The sequence below is a fragment of the Aulonocara sp. 'chitande type north' Nkhata Bay genome, linkage group LG11 (genome assembly GCF_057382095.1).
Source record: "Aulonocara sp. 'chitande type north' Nkhata Bay isolate Kocher_YH1m ecotype deep benthic linkage group LG11, A_spYH_male_GT1.1, whole genome shotgun sequence".
NCBI classification, from domain to species: Eukaryota; Metazoa; Chordata; class Actinopteri; order Cichliformes; family Cichlidae; genus Aulonocara; species Aulonocara sp. 'chitande type north' Nkhata Bay.
In genome coordinates, this window is record NC_141354.1 from 19308489 (window position 1) to 19329433 (window position 20945).

At 44.6% G+C, this 20945-nt stretch overlaps 1 long non-coding RNA gene across 1 annotated transcript; it reads right to left on the minus strand.

Annotated features, from left to right (window-relative positions):
* Positions 1-6339: 6339 nt before the first annotated feature.
* On the minus strand, positions 6340-10575 carry LOC147318813 (uncharacterized). Its single transcript, XR_015131399.1, has 3 exons — positions 10346-10575; positions 6605-6824; positions 6340-6514 (listed from the first exon to the last, which is right to left on the minus strand). It is a non-coding gene; the product is annotated as an uncharacterized LOC147318813 (long non-coding RNA).
* Positions 10576-20945: the final 10370 nt, after the last annotated feature.

The window sequence follows — 20945 nt, forward strand, 5'->3', positions numbered from 1 at the left end:
CAGTGTAATTGTAATTGTACCAAACCGCTCATCTGGAAGGAATGTAAATCACCATTTCTCTTAAAAATGCCTGATCTCACTCCCACAGATGGACAAACTCAGGTCTTTAGGATCAATCAAGCAATTGCTAGTACTTAGACAAGGACACGAGGAGCTTAGTGACTCTTCCTGCTAATCTGTGATGGACCTCATTTGTACATTCCTAACTGAGCATTTTGCATTACAGCTATGTGCTGCTATGCCATGCTAGTAGTAGCGGTATCATTGTTGCAGTTATTTGTATTACATTAGTTATATAATCAAACGGCAAGGGTAATAAAAATGCAAAACACTTACATTAGTACCCTGGACGTGTGATCTTAAAGCCAAATTGATGCACATTTGTATAATAACAAGGCATCGAATTATAATAATTACAAGCTTTTAAGTAATTTTTGAGTATCTGTTCTGCTGCTGTACCTTTGTGGATTACATTTTTCACTCTCATGGTTAACATTCATCTGCATCAGACAGTTGCTTCAATGCAAAAGCTCTAAAACACCACCCACTCATTAACAAGCAGCAAAGAGACATAGTTAGTAACTATCTAGTAAACACAGTAGTGCATTTATCATCAAGAGAGCGAAAGAGATAAATCTCAATAGAAATAAGAAAATAAAGAAATAAAAAAATAGAGCTAAAACTTAAATTCGCTACATAGCCACAAACTGCCTTTAAATGAATACTACTGTTGCTTGGTGACAGCTGGATATGTAAGTATATAACGGTTAGCTGACAACTTAAATATAATGTTTAAATTTTGTGTCTGACACTTTCTCTAAATACACCAAGAAGGAAAAAAACATACAGCCATACAATTTAAAAGTGTTTTGTCCTCCAAAAGAAAAGAACAGGTGGTATTTTCCTTGAATGGATTGTAATATATTAGTATTCATAATTAAGTGCAGCCACACCATTATATAACTTGAATATTGAGCACTGGCACACAGAAGTGTGTTTGTTTTTATTTTGACATATATGATACTATTAATTATGTAATAAAACATGAAAACTAAAGGTTAAATTTATAGTCTGAAGATATTCCAGATAGAAAACAAGTGAGAAGTTGCAAACTGGTGTCACGAATCGATGTAGCAATGTCAGCTTTGTCATGGAGGAAATCAGGATTTGATCAAAAATAATGATAGTATAGAAAACTGGCATTGAAACAGTGAACAGTTTTCACACTCAATAGCATAATGGCCTGAAAATTGTTTGATAATTGTTTTCCTACTTTTGCAAATGAACAAAAACAGGCTTTTAGATGCTTTACTCATGTTGAAGTCACAGTTCTACTTAAGCAACAATACAAATGTTTGACCATCAAATTATACGTATAGCACTCGTTGTGCAGAATGGCCCTTCTGAGAATTATAGACTAACTTATTAGATCATAATTTTTGAGTGGTTAATTGTATATCATGGGCTGGAGATTATTTTTAATTCTGTTGATACATGTAATGCAGGGTTGCTTTGTTTATAATAATCCATTATAATACAAACTCATTGAGTCCAAGTACTGCTGTTAGAACTGTTTGGACTTACAGTTATATCCATCTCACTGCAAACTTGCACTACAAACATAATGTTACCTAACTAACATGACATAATTTTTGAATGTTGAGAGTCATTGCTGCCGGACGTGGGTTACTGATCTGGTAGCCTGGCTGCTCCTGGGTGGGTCCAGGACGGGCGTGGGGTTCTGGGGGCGCTCCGTCTCTGGGCTGGGGCCCTGGTTGCGCCTTGGGGGCATGGGTCCCGGTTGGTGTGTTGCCGGGGTTGTGGGCGGGTGGGTGTATGGGGGCCCAGCTCTGGCGCAGGGTGCATCGAGCCACCTGGGGGGCTCTTCAACTGGTGGGGGAGGCTGTTACATCTTGCAGGAGGTCTCCTCTCTTCAGGAACTCACTCTGCAGGAGGGGGAGATATAGGAGAGGTGGAGGAAGATCTCAGCCTGGGCGTCTATTGTCTTATGTAGTCTGGAAGATGAGTGGATGACGGGGTGGGTGCAGTTTTCTCTGTGGTGGGGTCGGGTGGGCTATCCCGGGCTCTGTGGGGCCAGGCGGTGCTGCTGAACTGGGCCCCGGTCCGGATGGGCCTGGGCCCCCTTTCCCTGGCGGGTTGCAGAGTATGGGGGGTTCCTACTGGGGTCAGCGGGGGAGCTGGCCCCAGGGAGGGGTCACTTGCCCCTTCCCTCCCCATCTCCAGCTGCCTCCCTCTTCCCGCTCCACCACAATCACCCACACATGCAGGGCCTTGGGGTAAAGGTGTGTCACCAGGGTGCAGGGGAGGCACCCCCCCCGCCTCTGTCCCCTTCTGGCTTCTTGGGCCTCAATTTTATCTCACAACTTAGGCATTCACATTACTCACACTCTCATAACACATTAACACATACATATAGGACCTTGGGGGTGGGCATGCTACACAGAATCCAAAAGACCAGGGTGTAGACCTCACCCCTGGCGTCGTTGCCCACCTCTCAATTTTAAAGACATATAGACATTGAGGGCTAGCAGGAGGGACCATGCGCTTACCTGCTGCTCTCTGGCAGGTAGCTCCATGCCCTCCTGGGTTTTAAATGCACCTTAGAACACACATGCATCAACACTACAATGAGCGGGTGGAGGGAGGTTTGGAGTCTTCTCTCACCCCCGTTCTCTGCGGCCTGCTGGAGCGGGGGGGCTAGGAGGAGGAGTTGGCCGTCCGACTGGAGTCTGGAGTGTGGGGCCTCCCTGCTGCTGCCGAGTCGGGGCAGTCTGCTTCTCTCCACCCCAGGGAAAAGGGTAACACCACCTGGGTCTGGGTGCAGTTTCCCCCTCCAGGGGCAAGGGTACCTAGACCCGGGGCTTAGAGTACGCTTGGGGAGTGTGATTGTGTGTACAACGTCTCTTTATGTCTGTCTCCACGTTGGTTGAGTGTTGAGTAAGTGTATATGAGAGCATGAGGGTGGAAATGGATGTTTGTATCTGTGTGTGCCTGTATGTCTGTGTCTATATGTCAGGTTGGGTATCAGACGCCACCTCTCTGGGGACATCTCAGGCCCTCCAAGGTATGGAGGCCTATCTTCCCCCCACCACTTCCCCTGCCAGTGGCAGACGCCCTCAGACATCGGTGCGTTGGTGGTTCTTTGTGTCCGGGGATGGGCGTCCAGGTACACACCGGCTCACTCCTTGGTGGCTGCTTTGTCGGGGCCTGGAGCCTGGGGCTCGCTCCGGCCACTTCGGGGGTGGGGTGCCCTCAGCCTCTCGGCCTGGGGCTCGGTCACTCTGGCACAGCTGGCTGCCAGCGGAGCTCACGGGCGCGTCACTGCAACCTCACCGGCCTCTGCTCCGCGGCTGCTGAGTGACCCCTCATCTGGGACTCTCCTCAGCTCTTTCTGGGACAGTGGCGCGGCTGCCCCTCTGTTAGTCTTCCTTGGTCTCTTGTGTTCTGGGGGCCTCTGGATGTCTGGAGTTTTGATCTCCTCCATACCTGCTTCATGCCCCCCCTCCCACACACACACCCTCTAGCAGATCATTACATGAAGGAACCTTTTAAATACAAGCGCGCTCATGCTCACAGGTGTACACACGGCTGCTCACACACACAAACTACACCCTTTTTGGCTCCTACCTCAAAGCACACTGTGCGCAGTCGATCTTACGTGCTGCACAATAATGTTTAATATTTAGTATTTACTGCTATATTCCCATAGATCATCGTGATGATGTTTATTATATTGCTCTCTTTTTCTTCTGCTTGTTTTCTCTTTTTTTTCTTTCTCAACAGGTGATCCAGGAGATTGATATATGTATTTTTGTCTTCTTATTTTGTTGGTTTTTGTTTTTTGCCCCTTATCCCCGTCCCTCTTCTCCGCTGTTTTTCTTTCCCTCTTTCTTTCCCCCCTTTCTTTTCCCCGGTCAAGTCTGTCCCGTATTTAGCAAGTGAAAATAAAATAAAATAAACAATAAAAGGTGAATCACAAACGGGACAGGCAACAACAACAAAAAAAAAGAATGTTGTTTTCCCTTTTATACTGTATATTTGAATTGTCTTGTCTAACAAAAATATTTAAAAATATATACGTTTCAGTGCAAAACAAAGGACAATACTTGCATCAAAAATATATTGGAGTAAACGTACAAAACACTTTTTAAAAACTGTTCAATTCAATTCAGTTTTATTTATATAGTGCTAAATCACAAGTCACCTCAAGTTGACCTTATATTTTAAGGTCAATAATACAGAATAATACAATAATACAGAAAAAAAACAACATTTAGGCAACCTCCTATGAGCAATCACTTGGCGACAGTGGGAAGGAAAAGCTCCCTTTTAACAGGAAGAACCCTCCAGCAGAGCCAGACTCAGGGAAGAGCAGCCGTCTGCTGCGACCGGTTGGAGGTGAAGAAAAGTTTTACGAGTGTACTAGTTCTTTTTTCAGAAGTTGGATTCCCATTTGAACCATGCAACAGATGTTTAACAGGAAGCAATTCTGAAGCACAGGAGAAGTTGAGGTTTAGAGTGTTACCTCATCTGCTCTCCTTGATTATAACTGTGGCATCCTCTGAAATCCACATCACTTTTATTATTATGGTTGAGAGGTTTGGAGAGGTATAAACAAAAAAAGGTAAATGGTAACAGGGTTTTATAATGTGGCAACTCTGAAAGGGGACTTCACTTAAGTCAAGATGAAAAAGATGATAGTGCCACCAGTAACAGGTCGTGTCTCATTTGGATCAAGAGTGTTTTGTACAATCTAAAGCCAAGTTAACAGGCGCTGCTTTACTGAAAGCGTATTTCATAATCTGAAGAATATGTATCTTTGTTTTCTTTATATTGCTTATTTTTTGTGCACCTCTGTCCAAAGTGAGACACCACTGGTTGGCTTTCTATCCTTCGGGGAGCACTTTACATAAACAGCTACAGCTGGAAGAAAGCACTCTGCATTGAGCTTGCAGCTCTTTCAATTTATGCGTTACAATAGCTTTCACAAACATCATCAGAAATCCTCTGCTGGCAATAATGGACCTCTATTCAATCGCTGGCTCACACTTATCCCGCCAAGTGACATTGCCTGGTCTTTTGGACATCCTAGATAATATTATCTCTCCTGCACATACAATCATTATATTCCTACAGCACACGCTGTGAATGATCAGTAAATACCACACACAATAATGCAGGATCTACACACTTACATACCAGCACCAATGCAGTAATTAAAAATACACACTAAAGCACAAACGCACAACATTTACTGCAATATATGAGAGAATAATGAACAGCTGTCAGATATACAAGCCTTTTTAGGTTTGGCTTAGGTTATCATTTGAGGCTGATTAATTTGCTGTAGTTTGTCTATCATCCAACAATATAGGTTAAGTTTGCATAAACTCTCAGAAACATGTATGCATATTTTGTGTCTCTGTATTCTAGAACTGTGCCAGTTGTCAGGGTCCACCCTGGCCTGTCTATCACAGGGACAAAGAGACAACCTAATGGCTAATTAGTGATTCTTAATTATTATTATTATTATTAGTAGTAGTAGTAGTAGTACTGGTAGTAGTATTAACTGGATTAATTCAGCAGAGAACATGCAAACTCACACAGACCCAGGACCTGCCTGCTGTAACAGGGCACCACCCTGCAACCCCAAACCTTTAAACATTTTGAGAGAACTTTGCATCGCTGCTTCTAAAGAACAAGATCCTCTGTGTCCATTTTTTAAGAGACACAAACTGCAAAAACGATTTCACTAATTATTTGTGTCTGGTGTCTCCATTACTCTTGTGTGGCTTGTCACTGCAGTCTGGCTTCCTAAATCCACAGTTGGTCATCAAAACTTTGGCAACTTTTGCCCTGACGCGTTTAACCAACCGGATTTTGTACATGGCTGACAAATAGCACTGAGAATCATGTGGCTATTTGTTTTCCTCTCAGATTACACACTTCTGTGTAAAGAGGGTCTACCTTACAATATAAAGCGCCTTGAAGTGACTGTTGCTGTGATTTGGTGCTGTATAAATAAAATTTAATTGAATGGAAAAAAAATACCTGGTATTTTCCATACGTGTGCTTATGTTCGACACTCTATATCTGCTTTACCAAACATATATTAAAAAAATACGAATCTCTCTTTTACAGTAGAAAGTTGGATGAATTATTTGGGGGTTGAAAGGGCTCTCGGGGGATTGGACAGTACTAGAAGTACAGCACATACAGTACAAGGACAAGGCCCCCTCAACAGAGCCTCACCTGAGAACACTACTGGTTTATTCAATAGAGTAAAATATTGCTGCTGGGCACTGATCTGTCACGGACGAGAATGCGGTGGACTCAAGAGCAGACTCAATTTGCTTAGAACTGTGTATAATTTATTGAAAAGAACAAAACGTGAACGGAACTGGGTTTAACAAAAACCATACGCAGAAAACTAAAGGAAATCCGTGGGCGGAGAAACCGGCGTAGAGCACGGGGAGACTTCTAACGGGAACTTCTGTAAACACAGGGGAGAAATGTTACTGAATGGGAAACAAACGAGTAAGGGACAAAGGTACGGAGTGCCAGTGAATAGTCTTGGGCTTACTTGGCGACCCTAGTCATTTAACGGGGAAAAGGCTGCCAGGGGTGTATTCCAAAGAGGGTCAAGAGTGGAGAGTCCGGTCCAGATTTCGAAGAGATGGAGAATACAGACTGAAGGGCAGGCTGAGGAGAAGTGGAGTATATAATCCTCGGGTTCCGAGCAGATGGGAGGACAGGATGGAGACCAAAAACAGCACTACTGGTGAGTGCGATGGGTGGAGAATCTGAAGAATACAGGAAACAAAAACATATTAACCCAAGGTCCAGATATACAGAGTCAGAGCTCAGAGAAGGCCTCTAGGTGGAGCCCCGGAGATTGACAACAGGTGATGAGCTGGCCAACTCCACTCCCAGGGACAAATGACAGGAACCTGGACCACGCCCAACCAGACACTCCCACAGCATATGACAGTACCTCCCCCTCAAGGGCCGCCACCCGGCGACCCCCCAGACCGGGCCCTGCGAGGGGAGGAACGAAACGCAGCGATCAGAGACGGGTCCAGAACGAGCGACCGGGGAACCCAACAACGCTCCTCAGGCCCATACCCCTCCCAGTCCACCAGGTACTGGACACCACGACCACGGCGGCGCACGTCAACGATCCGCCGGACCGAATAGGCCGGATGACCGTCCACGAGCCGGGCGGGAGAACAGGCGGTGGACACAGAGGACTGCTACGGACCGGCTTGACCTGAGAGACGTGAAACGTCGGATGGACACGCCAGGAAGCCGGGAGCCTGAGACGGACCGCCGAGGGGCCGACGACAGCAGTGATCTCATAGGGGCCAACATAGCGGGGAGCCAACTTTCGAGAAAGCGACCGCAAGGGAATGTCCTTAGCACAAAGCCACACCCGTTGTCCAGGCCGATACGCCGGAGCGACAGAGCGGCGACGATCCGCATAATCCCGTTGCCGGTCGACAGTTGCAAGGAGAGCCCGCCGGACCCTCCGCCACACCCGCCGGCAGCGTTGAAGGTGATGCTGGACCGAAGGAACAGCCAAATCCGCCCCATCCTCTGGGAACAACGGTGGCTGATATCCCAGCGAGGCCTCAAAGGGCGACAAACCCGTCGCCGAAGACGTGAGAGAATTATGGGCATACTCCACCCAAGGCAACTGAGACGACCAGGCCGCCGGGTTCAGTGACGAGACGCAGCGAAGAGCGGATTCCAACTCCTGGTTCAAACGCTCAGTCTGGCCATTGGTCTGCGGATGGAAACCAGAACTCAAGTTGACCTTGGCACCCAGGGCCGTACAGAAGGCCTTCCACACTCGGGAGACAAACTGAGGCCCCCTGTCAGACACAATCTCCGAGGGTATGCCATGAAGACGGAACACATGGTCTGTAAGGAGCTGGGTGGTCTCTGCAGCCGTCGGCAGCTTGTCCAGGGCCACGAAGTGAGCCGCCTTGGAAAACCGATCAATATGGACAGAACCACCGTCTTCCCCGAAGAGGCTGGGAGGCCGGTAACAAAATCCAAGGCGATATGAGACCAAGGCCTATGCGGGGTACTCAGCGGTCGGAGTAAGCCAGACGGGGGCCGATTAGAGGTCTTGTTACGGGCACAAACGGAACAGGCAGCTACATAAGCCTTCACATCCTTGTCCATAGAACGCCACCAGAAATACCTCTTCAACAAAGCCGTGGTCCTACTCACTCCCGGATGGCAAGTAAACCGGGCTGTATGGATCCAATGGATAACAGCCGACCGGGCGGCAGAGGGCACAAAACGCCGACCGGGCGGGCCGGTTCCCGGATCAACGTCGTCCCGTAGTCCGTGGCGTATAGCCTCCTCCACATCCCAGGTGAGGGAGCCAATCCTGCAGGTGGAAGGGAGAATGAGCTCCGGGTCCCGGGAGTCCGAGTCCGAGGAGTACTGGCGAGACAGAGCATCGGGTTTAAGATTCCTGGAACCAGGGCGATAGGAAATATCAAAGTTAAATCGAGCAAAGAAAAGGGACCACCGAGCCTGGCGGGAGTTCAGTCTTTTAGCCGTTCTGAGATAAGTCAGATTCTTGTGATCTGTCCAGATGATAAATGGATGTTCCGACCCCTCCAGCCAGTGGCGCCACTCCTCCAAAGCCAACTTAATGGCCAGGAGCTCCCTATCCCCAACGTCATAGTTCTGTTCGGCAGGAGAAAGGCGTCGAGAAAAATAGGCGCAGGGCTGGAGCTTGCCACGAGGACCAGAACGCTGAGACAGCACAGCCCCCACCCCCACACTTGAAGCATCAACCTCCACCACAAACTGCCTACTCGTGTCAGGATGGACTAAAACAGGAGCCGAAGTGAAAAGTCGCTTGAGTGTGGCAAAGGCCGAGTGAGCCTCGGGGGACCAAACGAAGGGGACCCGGGAGGAAGTAAGGCGAGTGAGAGGCGCAGCCACCCGACTGTAGTCCCTGACAAAACGCCTGTAGAAATTTGCGAAGCCAAGGAACTGCTGCAGCTGTCTACGCGAACCAGGAACGGGCCACTCCACCACTGCCTTAACTTTTACAGGATCCGTCTTCACCTGCCCTTCCGCCAGTAAGTAGCCCAGAAACGAGATAGACGAGACATGAAAGTCACACTTCTCGGCCTTCACATAAAGGCGGTTCTCCAACAGTCGCTGCAGCACACTCCGGACATGCACCCGATGTTCCTCAAGGGACTGAGAAAAAAATCAGAATGTCGTCCAGATAAACAAACACAAAAACATTCAAAAAATCCCGGAGCACGTCATTCACCAGTGCCTGGAAGACTGCAGGGGCATTGGTGAGGCCAAACGGCATCACCAGGTATTCAAAATGCCCCAGAGGAGTGTTAAAAGCAGTCTTCCACTCGTCACCCTCCCTTATGCGGACAAGGTGGTATGCATTCCTCAAGTCCAACTTAGAGAAGACAGTGGCCCCGTGGAGGGGTTCGAAAGCTGAACTGATCAAAGGCAGGGGATACCTGTTCCTAATCGTGATCGCATTAAGGCCCCTATAATCAATGCACGGCCGGAGCGACGCATCCTTTTTAGAAACAAAAAAGAAACCAGCGGCCACCGGTGAAGAAGAAGGACGAATGAGACCGGCCGCCAGCGAATCCCGGACGTACGTCTCCATAGTCCCTCTCTCCGAACGGGACAGGTTATAGAGACGGCTGGAGGGCAGAGGGGCACCGGGGAGGAGATCAATAGCACAATCATAGGGCCGATGAGGAGGCAGCGACAGAGCCCTGTCTTTACTGAACACTTCTTGTAGATCATGATATTCAGGAGGGACAGAGGAAAGGTCAGGGGGGGAGACAACCACTGGAGGAGAAACAAAAGCCCCCGAGGGCAGAGCTGACTTTAAACAGTTGGCAAGACAAAACAAACTCCAACTCGCTACTTTCTTCGCTGCCCAGTCAATGTGCGGATTGTGCTTCTGCAACCACGGAAAACCAAGGATCACTGGCACGTCAAGGGAAGAGGTGGCAAAGAGAGTTATGTCTTCCTGATGATTACCTGACGTGACTAACTTGACAGGCGCGGTCCGGTGAGTGATCATCGCGAACACCTCATTATTCAGAGCGGCGGCCGGGATCGGAGGCTCGAGCGGAATGAGGGGCAAATCGAACGATTTAGCCACCGCAGCATCTATCAAATTCTGCTCCGACCCGAAGTCAACGAGAGCACGGAGAGAATGAGCCTTAGTACCGGACATCAACGAAACCGAAAGCAAAAAACGGGGTTTATCACTCTTAAAAACACTGCCCACCCGTAACCCCGGACTTACCGGCGGGCCACGCCTTTTGGCCGGACTGGGCAAACAGCGATGCGATGGCCGCTTCCCCCGCAGTAGAAGCACTCTCCGGCTCGGAAACGCCGCTCCCGCTCCTCAGGAGTGAGCCGAGCGCGGCCAATCTGCATAGGCTCAGGGGAAGGAGATCGAGAACGGACGGATGATGTCACCGGAAGCGCCGGGGGTAACGCCGAAACGGCCGCGGGTCGAAACAGAGACGGAGAGGGTTTGGACCGCCTCTCAGCATCTCTCTCCCTCAGTCGACTATCGATCCTGAGAGCAAGAGAGGCAAGCGCTTCAAACGTGGCCGGCTCGTCGTGCACAGCCAGCTGATCCTTCAGTTGTTCGGAAAGGGACGCTAGGAAAATACCCCGCAGCGCAGCATCCGGCCAACCCGCTTCAACAGCAGCGGTGCGGAACTCGATCGCATATTCCGCAACGCTGCGTTTTCCCTGGCGGAGTCCCAACAGCCTCTTAGTTGCATTACCCTCAGAGATCGGGTGAGCGAACGTAGCCTTGAATTCCTTGAGGAAGTCCTCATAGGAACACGAGGCAATAGGATGAGAAAACAAAAACGCCTCAGCCCACGCAAGCGCCTTACCCCTAAGCAACCCAACAAAATGGGAAATCTTGGCAGCCTCATTAGGAAACGCGTGCGGCGTGCGATTGACGAACAACGACCACTGAAACAGGAACCCCCCACACAGCCCCAGCTCTCCATGAAAAGGCTCCGGTGGAGGAGAAGAGATGCCCCGATAAGCCGATTCAGGACGCGCAACGGCGGGTGCAGGCAACGGTCCCGGCTGACTAGGAAAAACGGGTGGATTAGGCTCCCTGATTTCTGACAACCGGGTAAGTAACTCCTCCTGTTTTTCACTGATAGCATTACACTGGTCCATTAAGGACGTCAAAGTCTGTTCATGCCGTCCTAACACCGCGCCCTGTTTGTTAATGGCGGCGCGAATTGGGTCCGCTGAGTCCATTAGTGGCCAGTTCGTTCTGTCACGGACGAGAATGCGGTGGACTCAAGAGCAGACTCAATTTGCTTAGAACTGTGTATAATTTATTGAAAAGAACAAAACGTGAACGGAACTGGGTTTAACAAAAACCATACGCAGAAAACTAAAGGAAATCCGTGGGCGGAGAAACCGGCGTAGAGCACGGGGAGACTTCTAACAGGAACTTCTGTAAACACAGGGGAGAAATGTTACTGAATGGGAAACAAACGAGTAAGGGACAAAGGTACGGAGTGCCAGTGAATAGTCTTGGGCTTACTTGGCGACCCTAGTCATTTAACGGGGAAAAGGCTGCCAGGGGTGTATTCCAAAGAGGGTCAAGAGTGGAGAGTCCGGTCCAGATTTCGAAGAGATGGAGAATACAGACTGAAGGGCAGGCTGAGGAGAAGTGGAGTATATAATCCTCGGGTTCCGAGCAGATGGGAGGACAGGATGGAGACCAAAAACAGCACTACTGGTGAGTGCGATGGGTGGAGAATCTGAAGAATACAGGAAACAAAAACATATTAACCCAAGGTCCAGATATACAGAGTCAGAGCTCAGAGGAGGCCGAGTTTACCACAGATGGTAGCAGGACGAACTGGCGAGGAGTGGCAGGCCGTGCTGGCTTAAAAACCCTCTAGGTGGAGCCCCGGAGATTGACAACAGGTGATGAGCTGGCCAACTTCACTCCCAGGGACAAATGACAGGAACCTGGACCACGCCCAACCAGACACTCCCACAGCATATGACATGAACACAGTTCTTTGTAGTGCTTTTCCCTCCTGTACCAACCATGTTCCCCCCAACTGTGCTGACTTCAACTGTACCTTTAGTTCAGGTTGAATTGGAGCACATTGTATTCTTCCACTACAAGAAATGGCTTTGTACTTTTACATAAAAGTATCAAAAGCTTTGTGTCAGACATATTACACACCTGATATTGTACATTTGGAAAAAGTGTGCATTCAGTACTTTTCAGTGTGTTCCGTTAGTGCCTGTATCCTCTTTCCTCTTCTCTTCTCTCTTGCAAGTTTAATCTTTCAAATGATCTGTGTGCATGACACACCCGTACAGCCACAGGAAACACATACGGATAAAAATTATAATAACATAGTACAATATCCTCTCATGCATATTTCTTCAACCTTTATAGTGAAAGACTATTAGTCACTGTGACACTAAAAGGCATAAATAAATACAGCTATGGGTGAGTGGGTCAAAGGCCAGTGAAACAGAAGGGCTAAATACAGTCTACAGTTTGACATCTCGCATACTTGGGCCAAGGTGGTACGTGGAGTTGGATGGTGTGATGCCTTTTAGCATGCTTGGGGATTTTTGTGTTTTTTTTGTAGTTAACTGTTTTTTTATTTTGATCTTCACCTCTGCTGATATGAGAGAATACTTATTTTAACCTCCTTCTCCTGTGGCTAGGAATAATACGAAACTGTGTGTTAAGTAGTCAGCATGGTGGGGAATGACCTGAAGAAACGCATAGCAGACAAAGGACGCCATAAAAATAGCACGCGTCTGCCAATTTCTCTCAAAAATGTATCATTTCATCCTTGAAACTGTGTCCCGTGAAACACAAAGCAGAAGGCACTCAGGCATGAAGGATGTGCACATGCACAGAATACATATTCGTATATGGAGGAACCTCACATGCTTTCTCACCGTTTACACAGTACTCTTGTAGGCACAGGGCAGAAGTGTAAAGTGTAAAGGTCCCTTTTATGTTCATAGTGTAGCTTTAAGGCCACGGGTCATTGTCTCTGGGAATGTCATTTGCCAGAACATTTTATGACACTGCTGGTCGACCTCATAAGCCCCAGGGACGCTGCAGAGAGGAAGAATCTTTGTATTAAAGCTATAAATAAAGTCATTGGAGTTGCGATATTGTTTCGAACCTCTAGGCTGCTTGCTCACTCAGCTCCAGCAAAGGAAAATTTTCTGACTGTGACAGGTGTTAGAAGATTGTGTTTGGCCTCTAGGGTTATAGAAGAAGTTCTCTTGACATAGGCTACTGACCAACAGGATGCTTTGAGTGAGACATTGGCCCCCGATCAGGTCTATCTTCTGATAGAGTAAGTATCCCATTGTACTAAGTTTCACAGATGGGCAGTCCCCCCAGCACTGAACCACAAGCCTGTAACATGGTGATAAAATAGAGTAACTGGGCAGTGTTCCTCCTGATACTAAAGCAGGCAGGTTAAGGTCCACTGACATCTGCTTATAGTCTTTTGGCTTTGAGTTTCTACCTCATGAAGGCGAATTTGGAGCAAGTTTAAATGATGCCTCTTGCTGGAGCAGCCTGCGTGGTCATTATTTAAAAATGAGTCAAGGCACTCGAACAAGTTCAAAAACAACTGCAAAAAACAGCAGCAGGGAGAGAAGCAGACATTGTGGAATCTATTTAGACAGGAAATTTTTTCAACTTTTTTGCTGCATAAAAGTGAAACATGACGACTGATGGGTGTTAAGCATGAATCTTTGCACTGCCAGATTCTTCCTCCAGTCATTAAATGTAAATTTCAGTTAATTTCAGTTATTGTTCATTACCAACTTGTTCTCTCTCTCTCCATTTTTCTTTCTAATGATTTGATTAGCTGTAGAGACTCAGCTCTATGGACTGAGTTGTTGTCTCTCCTCCAGCAAAGAGCTTTATCTTCATTTGCCTATTCGATTCTGTGACTGAGCACTGTTTTGCCAAGATGTTAGAGTCACCTGCAACTAGATGTGGCCGCAGCTCCAGCAGAAAACAATCCCAGTCTTTTTCATGACTCGATATTCGAAAATCAGATACAGATTAGATGTGGGAGCATCAGCCCAGTAGAGTTAAACGCAATAACCAACCATAATGCCATTGCTATGTCCCTAAAAAGGGCTAGAGGATGAAGGGAGTTACGATAAAAGAGTCTATGTGAAAGAAAGACTCAGTGAAAGGAGGCTGAAAATGAAGACACTGTTATTAAAATACTCATTCCACCTGAATCCGCAAATTTTTACATTTTAGCTTGCTATAGCAAAGTTACATTTTCTGTTTCAACATTGTGCATACAAAATATGGGCTTTTCAAGGTGAATTTTCTTTTATAAAATGGGACTTTGCAGGAGTGATGGACTTTTTTATATATAGCCAAGACTCTCCCAAATGATACATTGATATACTGATTCACATTGACAGTAAGAAAGGCCAGGATAAATTACAGGCTTTTTTTTCTATCTTTAATAGATTTTGAGATGTTCAAGCATTGCCTAAAAATTCAATGTGAAAATAAAAGGCCCTGAAAGTCAGTTGAATGGACTTGAAAGTATTTGACATATAATGCTAAAATTTCACAGCATTTTTAACATTTTTATGCAAATAGGAAACAGGCAAGCACGGATCAAGTCAATGAAGCTAGGGAGCTGTACCAAACATTAAAACAAAGACATCAACAAAGCAGATGTACAGGTTACAGAATAAAGGTTAACAAATGGTCAAAAGAAATGGCAGCAACTACCCACTAGGAGCTCAGCATGATCAAAACACTAAAGCTCACCATGCTACAAAGGTGGCCCACACTGAGAGACTGGGTAGCTCTTCCATGGTTGATTGCTGAGTGGAGGCAACTGTGAACTAGTACTGGCTCCACAGGAGAGATGTGTGGCAGCTGAATCAGTGAGAGAAACAGGGGACACCCACACACAGGAGGCGTGCTAGGGCTGTAACACACCCTCTCATATGTACAAACTATGTTTGTAAAACAAGGTCACATATCATGTTTGCCAAGTTATTCTTTAACACATTTGACCGCTGTCGATTTACATGTACTTTGGAGCAAGAGCATAAATACCAAAGCTTAGCCTCCATAACAATGGAGGGCGAGGCTAATAGAGCCTCCCTGTATCCTTTTAATAGGTAAGGCTCAGTGGTCATCCACTCCGAGGTCAGACAGCTGACCTCTTCTGTTTCTAAAATTGGGTCTGCTGTGGAATCCTAGTAAAAGCAGAACATCTATAGGTTGAGATAGATGCTTATTCTCCCAGAATGAGGACCTTGTGTTTTAAATGGCATAAATTTAAGCTGCATTTGAACACAGTTGCTAATGGGTGTGGGGAACAAAGCTTTTAGATGACTCTTAAATAAATATGCATAAATATTTATGTATACAGATAATGTTCAACCTTACCTGATAAAATAAGCTCAAGATTGACTTGTAGATCAGACAGCTAGTGTGATTTCTTTCATCAACAAGGAACTTAGTCACCAGGAGCATCCTACCGGTAATTTACAACTAAGCAAGTGCTGTAGGGGTTCTTGGTCTGTTGTAAGGATGCTAAACCACAGGAACCTGCACGATTGTGTCAAATTGAGAGAAGCTAGTCTGAACATGGCCCCATGGCTTCAGTCCAGTGTTCATATTCTTTTGTATAATATACAATACAGAGCAAAAGTCTTGAGTCATTTTGCCCTCAAAGGGAGGGAGGATTTAATCGACTCCATTTGTTTGTCTGTCTGTTTGTTAGCAGTCTAATGTCCAGTTTTCAAGAAACCACATTCAATCTCTGCTTGATGGTAGATACCAATAACTTCTTGAGCTGATTTAATTTAGTAATTTAGTGGTCAAGGTTGCACCAAATGTGAAAAATCTGAAAAAAACTTTATGTGACCCACAATATACTTGGTCTTGGGGGAAATGAGTACCTAGGTTGGCCAGGCATTTTATCTTGACCTTCATTGTTAGCGCCTACTGTTCAAAGTTGATCTTGAAAAAAAGAATTTAAGAAACCACATCAAGTTATATAAATAATATGAAAGGACACGTATAGAGCTGTCCAACACGCTTTTTATTCTTCAATATGACGTCCTACAATGTAACAACCGTAACAGGCTGACGTCAGCATGCTATAACAAAAACATCATAAAACATCAAAGTTGTCGTTTAGCCCTCGCCGTTTCAGGTGGAGTTGTGCTCACTGAGTGCTGTTGTTTGCCTCACAGACTCAGACTCACTTGACATTTTTAAATTGGTCTTGAGCAATAGTTCCTGAGGCTTTCTGAAGGTCTTCCACACAGTTTTCTTTGGATTTTGGTTACTTTTTCACTCACTTTTTGTCCAGTCCATTTCCAGAGGAATTTTCTTAAGCCACTTGACACTGACCTATGAATCGTTCAAGCATAAAAAAGACACCTAACTCAAAGTATAAACCTTTGTTGTTTCTACACATGACTTATCAAAAAAAACAACCTTAAACTGGATCTTTAGGCACTTTGTTACAAGCAGCCTGTCACAAAAACACATGATATGGTGCAACTTTTTTATTGCCATAAAATGGCAAAGATAAAACAGTTTAATCCATCCACTGCAAATAAGGCAGAAAAAAATCCAGCGAAGATCTGAGACGGGAGCCAAGAGATGCATCTCAACCTTCTGTTGTTTCATCTACTGCTTGTTGGAGATTCATGGTTCAAGGATGAGTTCCAGCCGGTGATGGAATTATGACTACAGAAAAGTCAGATTTTGATCCACCAAGCAATGCAGTAAAAGCACACCTGGACAAAATAATCATAATTTTGATCGTCTTGACAGGAAACAGAACATGTAATTCCCATTTTCCTTGTAAAATGTAAAGAAATGAGGAGTAGCTCAAGACTTTTTGTACTGTATCTTTTTTCTTCCACAGAATACAAAACAGTGTTGCATAGAGCATTCACACGATTCAATACAACATAAAGTAGTATTTCTGACTTATTACTTTCCCACTAAATCAAGGCTCGACTTTTATTGTCAGTTGAATGATTTATTTACACAGCAGAGATTAGAAAAGATTCTGAAATATTCCGGTTCCCTGTTAAAATGTTTTACCCTTAATGAATCTGTGAGACACAAAAAAACAACACAATGACGGGCTGTCATCATTGGCAGTATCTCAGAACATACTGTATTTTGGTAAACGAACAATTTTGGAGATGTACTCTAATCTTAAAGTAAAATAAACCTTCTTGATGAAAATATCTCAGTACAGCCATTAGTCTGTTATTAACGTCTAAATTATACTAGACTACCAGAGTCTAAAGTGAGGCTTTCAGTATCATAGCATGGAAGAAGCCCACTGAGGGTCGGCCAGGTCATCTCGTGTAATATCATCACGTTCGCACCAGGCAGAGGACAGGGCTTCAACAACAGACAAGATTACAGGGGGTGTCTGTCTCTCACACTCTATTCCCACCAGACCACTCTCCTATTTCCATAAAGGGTCTTCTCAAACGATTGCCTGTGAGGTAAGCTGTGCTTCAGAGAGTGAATGAGTCCAAATCTGTGGACCTCTATTCTCTGTCAGCTCCATTTGCTGTTGAGAAATATGATCTGAACTGTTGTTAAAAAAGAAAGAAACAAAAGTGAGATTATGGTTTGGAAGTTTGAGTATTTTAAATGTATGTAGTCCAAACTTGGAGCCACTTGTCCTTTCAGAAGGACTGAGAACACCTGGATACTCAGCGCCAGAATAAACCAGACTGTTTTGTTTGAGGATGAAGAACCTGAGATCCAACTTATATATATAGCCTCTCATCTCAAAGCATTCAAAGAAAATAAACCAGCAACATTAACTCAAGGGCTTGGTGTTAGATGAAAATCCAGAGAGGCTGGCTTCTTTCTTGTCTCTCAAATTCCTATCTGTAACTTTTTTGTAATTTTATGCTTTGATTTTTTTAATTTTCTTTTTTTTTTTTTTTCGTAGATTTCCTTTAGAGTTTCTAGCTGCTATTTTTATTATGTTTTAGTCAGAAGATTAATGGTTTGAGCCCACGGGGTACACAAGAACAGGCAGCTGCGGGCGATAAAACTGGAAGATCAATGGATTTTAACATTAATGATGTTCCTGTTAATTATACCCCAATCCTGCTGGAGATACTGTTGGCACAGTCATAACAAGAGTTGTTTATGTCTTTGGTGAAGGGTCATTATATGTACAAGCCCTGGTTGGAGATCTATCCCTTTTTAATTATCTCTCCATTTGTTAAGTCCTGGTCATATACCCGCTGCATCGTGCTGCCAGCTGCACTTTTGAACTATAATGAGAAGGGGCAAGATTAATTATATTTTTAAGGCAAGGATGTAATAAACAACATCATGGAGGTCATACAAAGCAAACACTATCACAAGAATGTCCAGAGGATAACAAAAAACGACAAAGATTCAAAACTCAAAACGGGCAAATCTAAACGTAATATTTTGATTTATATGCTTACAGACACTTTGGTTATTAGTCAGTGTATGACTGGCACAAAATCTTCATATCACCAATACACAAAGGCTTCGTGGTTGGTTTCACTAATCCGAGAACAACCACTCTACAGTTTAATAAAACCTGTAGGTTTTGTTTTAACTTTAATTGGTCTTTTTAGTTGGACTGTAATTACAGACGCCTTGTCGCTTTTCAGGAATTCTTAACAGGATTTGATTTGGAAGCCTTGACAACCAAAATCCAAAACCGCACCATGCTTTCAAAAGAACAATGAAATCTTTGTCAGATGCGTCGACAATTAAATTTGCGTGTTCAAAACAACGGATTATCTTGGTGGATGGTTGGAAATGAAAGCATTCAAGTTAATTTCCCCCCAGATTTCTGGAAAAGACAAAAACACATTTACCAGATGTGCTGAGAGACGATCCTCGAGAAAAGCTAAGAGCTCCCCTGTCAGTAGTGCGTAGCATTGTGTGGTGCTAAGTGCCTCTGACTGAGTTCACTGAAATCATCTGTGCCTTCATTATCACCACAGAAACTGTACAAAATCACTTGAATTGAACAAAAAAGATTGCATGACTTCATTGTTTTGTATTTTGGTTTAATTTTATGTACCATTGGCTTTTAGAAATACTCAGGTCCAAAAACTGAAATAGCAAGAGAGGTTTGGGGCCATGCTCCCTAATGAAATGCTGATTTCCCTTATCTATATGTACATTTTAAGATGTTGGCAAACATTGTTCGTGTGGCTGCTCTGAGTGTTTCGTCTCTCACTTTTTGATTTTTAGCATCTCTGCAGCATTGTTTCTCTCTCTGTCTGGATAGACAAACAGATACCTTTCATCTCTGTATCATTTCTCACATTTCTCAAACTGCACATAAATACCAGTGACACATTGTTTGTACTATATCATTTTTATACATCATTTCAGCATATTAATGAAGGTTACTAGGCTGCTCCCTTATTCACAGTGGGAATAATCCTTTTTATTCTGCACCTAATAAATATCTAAGTAAAGATCAGAATTCCCAGCAGATTACAGCATTTTTTCATTTTGTAGCAGGAAAACTAAAAATAGTATTTACTATTTTGTGAACTGAGAAGCATTTTTCTAATTAACTACTACGTTACGAGTAATGTTGGGATTGTACTCATCTAAAAGAAAATCACAAACCCAACAAAATAAATATAAACATTTGTAACGAATGTAAATATGAATGTGTAATTACTGTTCTAGCTGCTGTGTTTTCAGGCTTTGTAAAATCACATTTTTGTAACCAGACTAGTTTGTAACAAACACTGTAATCGAGTATTTAAACCTTGCTTAAAGTTAAAGTGTTATTTTAAATGCTTATGAAACATCATTGAAGTATGTTGCATCATGCTATGACCCCCCTAACTAGACTTTTCAGTTGGATCTGATTTCATTAGCGGCGTCTACTGTGTCATTTACCTCCTTTATGTAACTGTGGCAGTTACAGACCATTAGCTCTTTCGGGGTTGGATACTGTTATGGTTCCAACAACAGGGATTGTGCTGCCGCCGCCATCCAAACTAAACTGATATGCACATGTAGATATATATATGTCACATCCAGGAGATATAAACACACACTAATGTCCCTTGCTACATTTTGCTTCAAAACAGCATTCTTTTGCTCAAGGGGGCATTGTTGTGTTTTCAAAGCACTAGAAAAGGTTATGTAAAACATGTTTTTGGATGCAACGGAGATCCTTGCTTGCCACTCTTGTGTCATGCGTAGTCTAAAATTACAAACAAGCCCAAGTTTCCTGTTGTTCACCCTTCTCCTTTGGGGATAACAGTGTAAATGTGCAGCAATCTACTATCCTAGGACTACAACGCCTTCCCTATCATGGTCTGTGTGGAGGCACTGCATTTCTGCAGCGCAGATTGAGTTCAAGGCCTTTTACTACTAGCAACAATCTAGGCCATCTCTTTATATTTTTTTTTTCTGAAATGAGGAGTCTGTGCGATTGACAGGGTGTTAATAGTACATGGATGAAACGAGAGCTGTTGTCTGTTCAGACGTGTGTGTCCTGACGGTAAAGACACACCTACTCTTTGGCCTTCCACACATGCTTATTATTCAAGCTGTTGGCAGCACTCTTTGTGTGATGCAGGTATGGAGTGTAAGAGGGTTATATTGATAGTTATATTCAGAGCACATGCACACATGATACATTTTCTGCATGGACATCACTGACACTTTTGAGGCAACACTGACGCAAATTTGACTACCAGCAGCAATCATCGGACTATTCCAACAATTGGTTGTTGTTTTTTTTGTTTATGGTACCTTACATAAGAAATTTAGACCGTACCTGATCCTCCAGTGTAACCTATTACTG